Source organism: Amblyomma americanum, chromosome 3, assembly GCF_052857255.1.
Source record: "Amblyomma americanum isolate KBUSLIRL-KWMA chromosome 3, ASM5285725v1, whole genome shotgun sequence".
Taxonomy (NCBI): domain Eukaryota; kingdom Metazoa; phylum Arthropoda; class Arachnida; order Ixodida; family Ixodidae; genus Amblyomma; species Amblyomma americanum.
The window spans coordinates 214,569,894-214,582,469 of NC_135499.1; positions in this window are offsets into that span (position 1 = coordinate 214,569,894).

Below are 12,576 nucleotides of genomic sequence, written 5' to 3' on the forward strand. Positions count from 1 at the left end.
ATGCAGTGCAGTCTGATGCCAACCTTCGGCGTATCTCCTCCGGCCGCGTGGTTAAGATCATGGCTGGGATAATATAGCGATCAGGATGACTTCCAGTTCGCGAACTGCCATTTTCTTCACATCGTGCTTATATATATATATATATATATATATATATATATATATATATATATATATATATATATATATATATATATATATATATATATATATATATATATATATATATATATAACTCTCCTCAATTCTAGCGCGTTATCTGCGTGTTGACTTGGGCACACGCCAGACAAGTTATGCCTTTATTAAGCATATACCCGAGTGCCTTGCCGGTAATGATGGCCGCAGCATGCAGCGAGCATTGATTGTGCATCAATTGGGTTTAAAAGACTAAAGTTTTGCGATGAACTTATTAGAAAAATTTTCGAGAATCATCTGCAGTTCACCCGAAACTGGTCCCACATGCGATTCAAATTTTCAAGCTTATGGAATTTTGATGTTGAAGTATAGTTTTATTACATTTTTTTTTGCACAGTTGCTGCATTTATAAAATACACATTCGGCTTATTCATACATTGCGGACGCACTTTCTGTTGTTAAATTGCCCCAATAGAAAAATCAAGAAGTGGTCGTTATTTGAAGGACTTTAGTTTCAATTCTCGTCAAAACTGCTGCTTGCTTCCTTTACCCTCCTTCGTTGTTTCTTGCTCTCTTTCTTTTCCCCCTTTCTTTCTATCCATTATTTAATTTTCTCTCTTTCCCTATTTCCTGCCTTCCTACTTCCTCCCTTCCTTCCTTTTCTTTTATTCTTGATCCAACTCTTTTCCTACCTTCCTTTCTATTTTGCTCTTTTTTTCTTTCTTTCTTTCTCTTGTGCTCTTATTCCTTTCTCTACTTCGTACCTTCTCTCATTTCTTTCTTGCTCTTTTTCTTCCTTTCGGTCTTCACGGACCACCGCCCAGAAGCGTACATCTGGATAACCCATGTTTTATGCAGAATCATTCAGCGCATTGCCTCTAAGGTCACCTTGAGATAGACCACGCTGTGTTCTTTTCTCGCGACCTATTGCACACAAACCCCATCATCATAGTCAGCAACCAAACTCCGCCCACCACAGGACAAAGGCCTCTCCAATATCTCGCCAATTAACCCTGTCCTGTGCCAGCTGCGTCCACAAGCAACATACCAGGGAATAAAACGTTTTATGACGGCTTTGTTGAACACGCTCTTGTTGTGCAGGACATGCATAGGTAGGGCTGAGAGGCATATTCTGTGTATTGGTCCTCCGACTTTTGGAAACACTGTGACCACATCGCAAATCCCCTTCCGGACATGTCGCGAAATCCAGTGTTCTCAAATCAATCAATCAAATTATTCCGGAGCCCTCCACTACGGCACCTCTTCCTTCCTTTCTGCTTTCACTCCCTCCTTTATCCCTTCCCTTACGGCGTGGTTCAGGTGTCCAACGATATATGAGACAGATACTGCGCCATTTCCTTTCCCCCAAAACCAATTATTATTATTATTAAATCAATCAAGAACCCCACGAAGACACGAAAAAAGGAAAGAAAAAAAACAGAAAAACCGTCCACTGTGATTCATATTTGCCGCAGATGACAAGATTCTGTACAAGCGCATTTCTCCCAAACCTACGCGTATTGCATACGCTCTGTGCTGTTCAGGGTCCCCGGTATATGTAGCGTACCGAATGGATCGTATACCGACGATGTAACGCGCGCACTGAAACCTCAGTGCTTGGGGTGTTTTGCAATTCCTGCCGATAAAAATGTAGGCGCCATGAGCAGGCATCCCAATGGCGACCCAATTGAGATAGGAAGACCAATTCTGCATATTTGGGCATCTCCTCATTACATATCGCGTCGTATACCCTTAAGGCGGAGCGCGGGCCGCGGCACGGTGGCGACTGACTTCACGAAGTTAGAGCGCAGATCAGAAGAGGTGCAGCGGCATCGCGGAAGCGGCTTCGTAGAGCCATGCATAGGTAGACAAGCCAGCTGCGTGACATCGGGTTACATCACGCCGCAGCGCGCGACGACTGCGTTCACGAACAGAGCGGGTGGGCTTATGTCTTTTCACACGTAAGCAGTCTTTATTGTGTCTGCCGACTCGTTACAAAAGTGAAGCTACCCTCTACTTTTTCTCTCTGTGTTCTACACTGGTCGAAAGGTGTAAAAATTGACACCCAATTTTCCGCTGCTATCATACCTTCATGAACAGCGACTGCAAGCTCCAGATGACAACAGTTCACGTCATATGTTCGTCTCATAGTGTGCTTATCACCACCTAAACCGACAGCACTTGGAAGGGCTGCTTTGGTTACGATCATAAAAATGTTAATGGTTGCGTGACAGCTCGTTTCCCCATCTCGTGACGTCCACCTTAGAGACCGGCAAGAGGAAACGTTATATGCACGCCTAATATTAATGAGGGCAAGTTGCACAAAGCATCTGGGAAAAAAAAAAATGCTTCACTGAAGCATTCAATGAGTTCGCTTTACTGTCTTCTTTCACCGGCTGACTACGACGAATGGAGAAATACTGGATGCCGTTCGACAGCTCTCGCGAGGCTGTGGCCTGTAATAACGCCTTCTGGATTCTGGAGTGTTTCCAGGTTTTTTTTTTTAAACCTTTAATCCTGTCGTGTATTCTGTCAGCATCGCCCTTGAACGGACTATGAAACACTGCTCCTGGCCAAATCATGCACTTGCCGCAATCATTCCACATCTTTCGTGGCTTACGAAACGTCATACGCTGATTGAGGAGAAAAAAAAAAGTTCCTGCATTCGCTGCCTTGTTCGTACAAGGGGATAGAATAGCTCTTCCACGAGTGCGTCTCCCCCTCACCCGGAAATACGAAAGAGATAAAACAGATGACACCATGAGATGCCACATTGGAATAAAGCATGGCTGGCCGATGATTAGCTTTTTACAGTTCTGGTGCAGCGCTGGGTCTGACCCTGCAGCTTCCACTAGAACATGCTAGCAGCTATGAGAGGTGCAAGAAGAGCCTCAGGGAGCATAGAAACTGCACCGCCACAGCCGGCAGGGTGTCTCAGGGAATCTCGCTGACACCGCCCTGACACCAGCAGCCAGCCAGTCGACGGGAGGGCGAGAGGTGTAAAGGGTACAAACACACACGCGCACAGGGGTCGTCGCTGAAAGCTTGCCCCGGGGGTATAAAAATCACTCCAAGGCTGTCTGCGCGCAGCAAAACTGCGGAACAATCGTGAGCTGAATGTCCCGGCGCGCCTGCACCGAGCGTATCGCGCGCTCTCGGCTACAGAGAGATGGCGCTGAGATACGAGCGCGAAGTCAAGCGCGGTGCAACGCGTGGGCCCTGATATAAAAAGGCGTACTACATAGCGTGTGCGTCGCGTTGGGCGGGGCGCGCCGCGCGGTGCGTTGCATTCAATGCAGAGCGCGGCGAAAGGCCAGGACCTGCGCGCGCGCGCGGCCGCGCCCTGTCGCTGAGGCCGCGACGGTGCCAGAAAACTAAACGTAAAGATAACCAGACTAGAAATTCTTTCGTGGAGGAAATCTGCATACAGCGGAGGCGCGAGCATGTATAATGTTGCAGCGCGTGGCTGACTCGTTCCGAGGTCTTGTCCTTTTTTGTATTTTGAATTTCGGGTTTCTTCTCAACTCCTCGCAACTTGCTGGATTCTTTGACTAAATATATTTTTTTTTAGATATATCCAGTGCAGAGTTGAAAAGGGGTACAGTGAGAGAATCGATGGGTGTGCCTAAAACTTGTCGCTTGAATTATTTTGAGAAGACGGCTTGTGGGAATGGGGGGGGGGTTCCTGTAACATGCCATTGAAGGAAAAAAAGCCGGAAACAAACAAACAAGCAAGCAAACAAACAAAAACGGACAGGCAGCAAATTTTAAACTTCAGAATGCACAGCTGTCAGCTTTAGAGACCCCGCCCTCCCGTTTTGTACTGAATTTGCATCCAAAGCGACGACACTGTCGGTGTTGTATCAGATTGAACATCACTATAAGCATATACGAGAGATATGTCTCAAATGCGCGGCCCGCCGGCCGCACGGCAAGGTTTCAGCCTTTTCTCTGGACGCGCTGTGTCATTGGCATATTGGCTTCTTTGCCCTCTGTATCGCATCTTTTTACTGCTGTTCACTATGTGATACGGGCCCGTTGTTCGCTATGCTTCGCTTGTAACTATAACGGCTAAAACCTTTTGAGTTGATATTGAGGGGTAGTAACCTACGTTTGAACTACAGAAGCGGCCACAGGCGTCATGAAGAGTGAAGTGCAGTTTCCTCTCGCCTCCTTTGTCGAATAGTGGTCCTAGGGGGGATAAATAAATTGCTCGCGGTTTAGCATTGCTAAGCACGATATACTGTGCGAAAGCACGCTTTTTTGCAGGTGGACACCACCGCCACGTACCTCAAAACGCGATTGAGACGTCCACTGACCCATGGAGCCAGTTAGAAACAGAAAGTGAACGGCTTGTCAGCGTGATGGCTGATGGGATTGTGTAGGGGTGAATGCTAAAACGCTGAGCTGCAGGCCGCGGCACTATGTAAAGGAACACATTGCAAGCGTTCAACTAATGATCACTCCATAGAACTAGTGTGAACAACTTACACTTTTCTTTTTCAAATATCTTCCTGCTGATAAACATCACACATTTCCAACTTTTGTGCAAATCCGGTGTACCCTTTCATAATTCTTCTACTATGCATGCATGGAAGTGCCGAACGCCATGGGTGGCGGCTCGTGGGTTCGGCTCCTGAAGTCATTTTGGTGGTGGTGGCGTCGTCGAAGTCGAGCCGTCCAGTCGCGCAGTCTATCTAGGATGTCGGGACAGCGGCTAAATCGGGTATGGACCAGGAACGCTTGGCCAACGACCAACGTGTACACAAGGCTCTGAAGCTACAGGTCTGTGATGATGATGATGACGATGATGATGATGAACTCCAGTGTCTTCACCAAATGTGATGCGGCGGCGAGAACAAAGACGCAACAGGCGAATTGATGGCGGCGACATGATTTAATGACGTGAGCCATCCGCGCCACGCTGCTGCTTTCATTGCCGTCTTCTGTCGCTTAACGCTAAAAAGGACGCACCGTGCTCACAGCGGATAGCTGTATACGTATCCGATGCCTGAACGATCGCGTTCGCGATACCACTTCAGCGGCCCTTGCTTATACATTGCATGCGGCAGAAAATATAATGCACGCATTCAACAACGGAAGAAACGCGAGCTTAGCGTATGTTTAATTACACTAAGGCGCAACATAGGCGAGACAATGGACCGAGATGACGAACTCAGGCGCCGGCTCATGTGCGCTGTGTTGTACTGTTTCATCGGACGGGTGTCACACAGCCTAATAGACTTCCAGGACCAACCTGAAGCGCAGAAAAAAAGCGACACCTACTAAATACGCAATTAATTGCATTAATTACATCTTTAGCACCTGTTAATTGTTTTACATCGAGTTCTGTGCCATTCTTTCACGGTTGTGTTTGCGGACCCCCTCACTTCTGTCTGCACACAACCATACATCTCTTCTGGTCCTCTAGTTGTTGGTGAGAGAGAGAGAGGGATAAAAGCTTATTAGTTCTTAAAATGTTGGACGAGTCAGGCGGGCGGACTCATGAGTTCAGGACTCCCGCGGCTTGAGCTGATGTCTCGACCGTCGGGTGGTCTGACGTTGGTACTCCAGATCATTTCTGGTCAGGGCTGCCTGTTTCCCCCAAAGGTGTTTAGAGGGGCGACAATGAAGATACATGGCAATGAAGATACATCGAAAAGTATAGCTGACGCTTTCGGTCTGGTGACGTCACTTCCTTCCAGCCAATGAAAAAATTCTATGACCAACGCCACATTTTTTTACCCGATAAGGCTTCTAATGCTATTGCATTAATATCTCCTCGCATCCAGTGGCCGGTGAATCTCATCGTCCCAGAGAAAAATCGTGATATATTGTGATTTATTTCTGTAGAGGGTCCAACGGGCATCGTATACTTTCTTCGTTATATTTTTAGCATCACATTGCCGACCGCGCTTTGCTATGAGAAAGCATGACTGTATGTGCGCCTTTCATGGTGTAATTATTTTCGCAAATGACGCCGTTAACTAGAAACAACAGCAAGAACATTGTAAGTCGCAAAAAAAAAACGAAGCTCGAGAACGAAAACCGTTTATTTATTTATTTATTTATTTATTTATTTATTTATTTATTTATTTATTTATTTATTTATTTATTCAAGCACCTCACAGGTTCCGAACATTTAGTTCCCGGCAGCGCTATATCAACATACTTATAGACGCGCGATGGTTGTGAACTCGCATATAATGAGATAAGGTTCCAACCCTTTCACTGATGCGATGATCTCTGGATCCTTTTAGTGCAGTCTCCGCGATCGAGGTCAATGACATCGTGCGGCTGCTAACCCTCAAATCTTAGTCATTATTCCAATTTTCTGTCGCAGAGAAGAATAGAACGATAGTTTTTCTTGCGTAAATCTTCGGCACGTCTTCGGATGGCGGACCCAAGGCCGCGGGATAAATATCCAGCTGAACAAACAAACCTCGCAGGCTCGTGCCGTTCTGAAAAGCCGGATTAGTTGAGCCACGTCCTTCGATTTGGTGCTATCACCAGCGCATTTTCTGATTCGGAAATCCATTAATGCCTGTGGCAGGTGGCATCAGGCTAAGGATCTGGAGCTAAGGAGTTCTTGCGTGAGCAGAGATATTTGCATACATCAGATTGGAAGAACAAAGGGGGACAGAAGCGGGCATCTTTTGGATCTATAATCCCTGCGCCGAGACGAGGCGAGAGGCGTAGACGGCGAAGGCTGGAAAGAGGAGGGAAATGGGATGCATATGAAGAAATTGGGTGTGAGCCCCCGCAAAAAAAGAGCAAAATGCACATTTAGAAGACACCTACGACAGGCATGGCCTCAAAATTGGGAAGACAGAGATGCCACGAAATGAAGCTCATCGAATTCAACTGTGTGCAGGTGATAAACATAATAAGCGATACATAATGACTGTCTTTTTGATGACTTAGGTGACACCACGCTCAAATGCGCGTGAACCCTGGCTGACATGCGATCTTGTTCGCATTGTTATTGAGAAATACAAACTCCGCACAGATTTCAGCAGAACTGAAGATAGCGATGCATTTCCACGCGTCATATCTTTTCATAAGGTGAGCAAGAAAACCATTTCTGCGCAAAATGAATATTATGCAACTCCTTTCAGTCATCCTCCGGCTAAAAATTCCCAAGAAAACTGGAGGAAAATATAAATACAAGTCTAAAAAAAGGATTAGGTGATCAACCTCCAACAAGCATAGAAATTGACAGTCATGACATGTCAGGGCTAAGTTAGGCAAATGCTTTTAACCTAGCTGAATCAGATGGTGTCACTAGTAACAACGTTCCCGAAGGACCTGTTTTCGACCCAACTGTCGAAAGCGACATCTATTCCGTTTATGCCAGCTTACAATTAAAACACTGCCTCGACGCTCATAACAAAAGGGGCCTTTTAAATAAACGCTTCACGAAAAAATCCGCTGTTTGACGCATATTTATAACCCCGTTGTTCAAACCGGCGTCTTTCCAGTCGACATGCAATTGGAAAAAGTTTTGTTACTTTATAAGGAAGAAGATCAGAACGTTCTTAGCAACTACAGGCCTATATCGGTTGTCCCGTATTTTTTCAGAAAGTTCTGGAGTGAGGGCAGTGAGACAGTGACCTGTTCTCTCAGCAATGGGTAATGTTGAAAACCAGTCTGGCCAAACTGTTTTGTCACTTTCATCGGTGATGGCTTTTGTGTAGAAATTCCCATGACACACTTAGTCAGTGCATGCGTTCTTTTTCTGATTCACCCTGGCGTTTTCAGAGTGTCAACACCAGTCACTTGCTTCCTGCGAACCTTCAGAACCTGGTGTCCTAGCTGAAGAATGTGAGGCCGCAGCGCAGCCGTACAGCAGGAGAGCAGGGTGCTGATGGCACTGCCCACCGGCAGCTTTGTGTGGTGGGCAACATGGGGCTGCCCCGGAGCAAACTTTTTACAGGCTTCGCAAGTTGCTTGGCCAAAATTCAATAATAATTTACTATCAATACGGATTCACGCCTCAGATCAACTGAACTCGCTTTAATTACACAGAAGGAAAACTACGTGTAGCACATGCGGCACATGTCTTCCACATGCAGCTTATGTCTTGCACACACATGTTACACGGTTGCAGAGAAGAGCCCTGCACACTCATATCCCGGCACAAATGTGTATGCGCTCACCATCGCGCGCTGTTGCAGAAAAAGCTGGAAGTGCCACTTTCACTCCCTCCCTTGTCCCTTCCCTTACGGCGCGATTCAGGTGTCCAACGATATATGAGACAGATACTGCGCCATTTCCTTCCCCAAAAAAACCCAATTATTATTATTATTCACCCAGTGTGCGCGTGGTCTCCTCTATAACCCAGGCCATGACCGAGACCGCCCCAAGCAGTTCATTCTATTATGACGTCCTCACCATCCATGCGCACCATCATTCTCCTTTTACTTTCCCTTTTCCCCTTCCCCAGCGTGGACGGTAGCAGGCCAGGATCACCTTACTGCCGGCCGACCTCTCCACCTTTCCTTTCATTAAATTACTCTATCCCTTTCTCTGCACAGAAGGAATACGTGCTTATTTGAGTAGAAAAATACTTTTCTTGCCCTGCATTTTTATAATAATTGTTTTTTTTTTGGAAAGGAAATGGCGCAGTATCTGTCTCATATATCGTTGGACACCTGAACCGCGCCGTAAGGGGAGGGATAAGAGAGGGAGTGAAAGAAGAAAGGAAGAATTAGGTGCCGTAGTGAAGGGCTCCGGAATAATTTCGACCACCTGGGGATCTTTAACGTGCACTGACATCGCACAGCACACGGGCTCCTTGGCGTTTTTCCCTCCATAAAAACGCAGCCGCCCGCGGTCGGGTTCGAGCCCGGGAACTCCGGATCAGTAGTCGAGCGCCCTCGTTCTCGCTCTACCATCTGATAGCGTCCCTGGTTAGCGCGGTTTGTAGAGCGACTTCCCCAGTCAGGCGGTAGTCCCCGGCTCGAACCTCGGACCAACTACGAAGTTCAACTGCTTCGGAGTTTAACTTCGAAGTTTAACTAGATAGTTTCTGTGGAATGTGGCTGGGCTTGAGTTGATGGTAAAGAGTAATTACTCCCTTATTACAAATGTACTCTACCTTGGAGGATTCTCGTAAACACTGGGCTGACATCGTACAGAACATAGGCCGGCTTTTGAGCTTCGCCTTCATCGAAACGCGGCCGCCGCGGCCGGGACTGAACTCGGGTCGTCCGGTTCAGAACACAGTCGCGAAGTGAAGAGGACGTAGTTCTGTCGCTGGGCGGTTGACGACGTCGAGGACGATGCAGCTAGTGCTTGAGTGACTTCGGTTTTAGTGTGTCTTAAGTACCGCCTGTGTCTTGTATGTGCCTGTGTATGTGCCAGCAACGTCTGAGGTCTTCCTTCCTTCCTTCCTTCCTTCCTTCCTTCCTTCCTTCCTTCCTTCCTTCCTTCCTTCCTTCCTTCCTTCCTTCCTTCCTTCCTTCCTTCCTTCCTTCCTTCCTTCCTTCCTTCCTTCCTTCCTTCCTTCCTTCCTTCCTTCCTTCCTTCCTTCCTTCCTTCCTTCCTTCCTTCCTTCCTTCCTTCCTTCCTTCCTTCCTTCCTTCCTTCCTTCCTTCCTTCCTTCCTTCCTTCCTTGTGTTTCTTCTGTGTGCGTCCTATCGTTCCTGCTGCTCAACTAACCCCGTAATATTTGGTGGAGGTGCTGGGTAGAGGTGCTACCTCTTCCTGTCTCCCTTCTCTCATACCATCTTTCATTCTTTACGGCGCGGTTGAGGAGTCCAGAGAAGGTCAGACAGTTACTGCTCTTTTCCTTTCCTCACAGATAATTCTATTTTATTTTCATGTTTTTTCTCTCTCTCCGCCTTCTAGCTGTCGTCCTCAGAGCGTCTGCAGCGATTAATTGCGCCACGTGCATGCTTAAGTCAAGTATGGACCGTCGTACACGACCATGAGCATGCGTACACCGACGTGCTTTTCATGCAGACATGAGTATATGCCTTGCCATTTTCCGACTGCGCCTTGTGAGAGTGTTCGGTCGTTTTAAACATGAAATGCTTTTGGACCATTCTCCCATGCCTATCCAAGGCATACTCATGCGACAGTCGACCCGAAAACACGGCGAAGCGTACGTTGAATCTGGAGCCGAAATTTTTTCGTAAAATTACCGCCAGAATGGTACCCAGCAGTTCCGCAGCCCAACGCCACGAGCGGGATTCGAACCAACGCCTGTAGAGCAGTTTGTTTTCACGACGCTTCATTCCATTCGGTCATGCGCCCTGCATGCAGCGTATCACTTCTGTGTGTTCTAATGATGTACGCAACATTTGCTCGTGACAAAATCGTCGCCGCCGTCATCCTTTATCCGTTCTTTAGGCGCTCTCAAATTCCCGGTGGCAGTAGTGCAGCAGCCGTGGCCGCGCGATGGAGCGGGATGAGCCAAAGAGATGCGAAGGTTTAGTGCCGTGGAAGCACTCTGAATTACGCCACTTATGGTGACACTTATTTTTACAATAAACACCGGTTTACTGTGAAAAAGATACCCGGCAGTAATCGCGAGGCTCTCCAGCCTGTAGCCAGCAACCATGTTCCTGAACCTTTCAAGCTTAATCTCATTGTAACGCTCGCTTATGTCGCCAATGGCAGCTGTAACCGCACACGAAGGTGAGAAGGCGGCCAAGGCGGTCGAACGCGTCGCTGAGGCCGAAGATGTGAACGAAGAGGAGCAGGTGGCGAGAACTAAGAATTTGGCGCTCAAATGTGCCTCGCTTGGAGTACATGCCTTCATCAATACTGAACAGTATAAGGTGGGTTTATTAGTTACGACTATTATTTGCTCGGGCATTAACTTGCGTAAGCAAGGCAGAAATGTGGGCTAGTTGGTTGTACATTTGGTTTGAATAACGCGCTGCACACTAACAAAACGACAACTGGAACGGGGGACACAGGACAAGCGCGCATTAACAACTGAGATTTATTCTGGTACGAGGGTATATAAATACATTTCATGAGCATGCTGAAACAATCAATTCATTGCCAACGGCTGTGTCGCACTCTCCTTCGTTTCTTGATTCCACCGTTCCCCCGTTCCAGTTGTCGTTTTGTTAGTGTGTAGCGCGTTATTCAAACAAAAAAAAAAAAAAACTAACTTGCGATCGTGCTGGCTTAGCACAAAGCTACCATTTAAACCATGGCGTCCCCCCATGTATCTAATAGGTCCCTACTTTTCCCTTCCTTAACAACCCAATTCCCTAACAAACGGCCTCGAGCCTCCCTTTGTAATTCATTCATTCATTCATTTTATTCGATATTCTTTCGGCGAAGTTTCTTTGCGTTCTTGCCTTGAGGGTTTCTGAGGTCGAACGCAACTCACTGACGGCGGTTTAAGCAGCACAGGTTGTAAAGTCCAGCTATAAACAAAGAAATCCCATTCTCTTCGGTATTCTTCGAGATGAGCTATTCAGAGCACAGGGCATTATACAATCGTAGAGAGCGTCAGGCGTTTACTGCACTCGTTAGACAAATATCAAAACAGAAAGTCACCAAGAACGAACTGCGAAAAAATTATCGGTAGTCTATACCGTCGTCGAGACCAGACGTAAGCATGAAATGCAAAGCTGTAAAGGCGCAGTGTTTTTTAGGGCGGCTCATGTGGTATCGGCACTCAGTGGGTGTAGTAATGGTCAGGTCTTTCGGCTGCTGAAAGTGCATTCGCTCGCCTGTGGTTTTTGGAGGTGAGCAGCGTGCATGCTCTCCCTGGCTACTTTCGTGGCTTGAGGAGCCTCGGTCACTTTACCTAGCTGGACAGCGCGTCCGGCTTCGCCGCTTTTTATGCTTTAATTGCTGCCGCGTTAGCCGCTTATCTTTTTCGTGCTGGGAAACGCGCTCAGCGCTCCTCAATGTTTCGCTGTTTGGAGCACCGTAGCTCTGCCCCCCCACAACCCCCTCCCTTCCAGTGGCTTCAGCCACGGCCGGACTGGAGCAGCAGCGCATCACCACTACTCTAGTCCGGCCGTGCCGCAGCAAACATTCGCGGTGCATAACGAACGGATGAACGATGACAAAGACATCAGCTTCAAACACGCAGCGCGAGTGGCTACCAGTCAGCATAATGCGCAGCTTGAGAGGCTGCATGCGATGATGGCGAAGCGATCTGAGACATTGGCAAACGAAGCTGCTCTGCTTAGGCCGCTGCTAGTTCGAATACCACTCGGAACTATGTTGTTATAAAGTCTTTCTGTTGGATACCGTTGGCGTGATAAGTTTCGCAGTATTTCCAATAAGTTCGGCTTCATGTTCGGTTTCAGGTTCCAGGACGGACGTTCGCCTTAGTTCGCCGAGAATAGGAACTAAAAGCAACTCGTGCTTAAAACTGGCCCGATTGCAGCTTCTTACGAAACACGTCCCCAACACATGATCTCAATATCAATGAATAAATAAATAAATAAATAAATAAATAAA